The following is a 2,600-nucleotide window of genomic DNA, read 5'->3' as shown; positions in this document are numbered from 1 at the left end:
AAATCAAAGCAATGTTTTCTAAACAAAGATTTCGTTTCTTCGAGTCTAGACTTGGCATATGGAAGAGAGAGAGCGACGTTGCCGCTACATCTAATCTCTGGCCCCGCCCCCCTCACACTGCATTCAGAAAGCATTGCATCCACACGCACGTTCTCGCCATGGATGCCCATGTGTGGCAACACCGGGAAATCTCCTAGCCCCGCCTTATCGGTCATTTCTCCTTGCGTTGACTATAGCAGAAAGTGGGGAGACGAGATAGAGAAGTTTGCGGGAGTGACGTGGCAGAGGTTGGCGCGGTCGGTTGAATTATGGAATGCTTTTGAAAGAGGCCTTTGTTCAGCAGTGGACTCAGGATGTCTGATATTGATATTAGCTTCTAAGGCAGCGTTTCTTAACCTGTGGTACTGAATTCAGTCCACGGGGGTGCTGGGAAGTGCTGAATAGATGGCAGTACTTCATTTTCCTTTATCTTTCTAGTAAGCAGGTGCTAATCAGTGTTAGACTGCCTAGACCTGACTACATGGGTGCTGGGGTCGGAAAAGGTTGGGAAATGCTGTTCTAAGATATTCCAGAAGTTAATACATTAGTGTGTAAAGCTGCATTCCTTGATGTGTGTGTCTTTTAGACATGTGTCTATTTCTAACCTGTTCCAATCACCTCCACGAATCTTGTATGTCATTGTTATCAATTCCTTTTAAAGTTCTGAACACTACTGTCAAGTAATATCTCCTCTTTCCCAGTGATGATAGATATAATTATTTCTTCGTATGATTTAATCTGCAAGACTAGGGACCAATGTGGCCGATGCCCTCAGCCCGGTTTATATCCTTCGCCTTTAAAGGATAAAACGCATTTCCATCTGCGACAGTTGAGAGTTCGTTTGAGTAAAAACGACTTCGGTTACAATATTTTATTTTTCAAATTTCCAAATATCAAATTATCTTCCCGTCACATGTAGCAAAGGTGAATGAACAAAGATATTGTGCACCTATACGACATTATTGTTGAAATGTTCTTAGAGAAGTCTAGATTTCTGCAAGGGAAGTCGTATTCTACTCATTTAGATGGAGGTAGGATGTGGCAGGAAAAATAGCCCAGTGTGACCCCTTTATACGGAGATCGCACCATTGTTTCGTACTGCAGTATGGGGGCGGAGTAGACATTCTATGATTATTTTGATTTACTCGCCCCTGTAATGGAAAACCACTTTCATATTTGCCAATGGTTTGTATGTTTCACCCACAATTTTGCTGATATGATTGTGTGTGTGATTCACAATGGTCTTGAATCATGTATTAAGTTCGTAATCTACATCTATTAACCTCCCGGATGAGTTCAAAACTTGAATATATTTCCCGGTTTATAGGCAATGCAACGACCTTGCGCGCCCACATCCAACTCCTTGCTCACCCGAGTTGAAGTGCCGGCTTGCAGTGTTGTGATGCTTTTCAATTCTGGGAGGGAACTTGAACTCGACCACTGAGTTAGTGGTGTGTGTGTGTGTGTGTGATTCACCATGGTCCTACATCATGTTTTGAACTCTTGATCGACATTTATTACCTTCCCTGATAAGAACTCGGATCCCATCTATGACCCAAGCTAAGGGTAACGCTGTGACCTTACACACAGACACACACACGCACGCACACAACTCCTTGGACGCCAGTGTTGGAATGACGGCTCGCAGAGCTGCGATGCTGAAGTTTCAACCCTGGGTAGGACTCAAATTTGGAACACTGAATTAGTGATCGAGAGCGGTACCCGTGCTTCGTTGAGTGTGTGTGCGTGCGTGCGTGCGCGTGCCAGAACACCTGATTGAGTAAGTGTGCTAAAGATTTTTCACGGGTTTTTTCCTCACACAAACATCACTCAGCCGTGCACTGATGACCCATCCCCTCCCCAACCTACGAGCCTTCACCCTCAACCCCACCCCAACCCCCACGCCCCAAGGGATGCGGGGTGGTCAGTCTTTTGTTGATCATGACTGTGCGTTCGCTTGGACAGCAGCAGGTGGCTTGGCACCGGCTCCCTCGAGATTTGCGGCGAATGTTTTCCGATGTCGCTGAAAAGTTCCTTCTCGTCCCTTTGTCAGTTCCATGACCTGACTGTCTGCCGCCCACTGTCGTCAGCGCGAGGGTGTGAATGATTTAGTCGCTATCGGCGTAGTGGACTGATTCGGAATGGCTGATGACTGACTGACTGCCTGATCCAGGAAATTTGTGATGCAACGGACGTAGTGACAGACACAAACACGCACACACACACACACACACACACACACACACACACACACACACGAATAATTTCGAGGTAAAGAGTGTAGTTAAAGAGCTGGAAAGGTGGAGAGAGTAACTATTAGAACGACTGGGATACCCACGAATGTTTATTCAAGGATAGTAATAAAAGAAGGAATAAGTTTTCATAAAAATCTAATAGACAAATGTATGGATAACATAGCTGTCTGTACATTGTTAATGTAAACTGAAGCACAGTGAAGGAGTCGTTAAGATGGAAGAGGATGGAGCCGTGTACGAAGAACCTAAGATGGAGGAGGAAGTGTTAGAAATTAGATTCCATTACGTGTTTACCAAGATGAGCTA

This window comes from Oratosquilla oratoria, chromosome 8, assembly GCF_046742065.1.
Source record: "Oratosquilla oratoria isolate Oo_2021 chromosome 8, ASM4674206v1, whole genome shotgun sequence".
NCBI lineage: Eukaryota > Metazoa > Arthropoda > Malacostraca > Stomatopoda > Squillidae > Oratosquilla > Oratosquilla oratoria.
Note: the sequence above shows the minus strand (reverse complement) of the source record.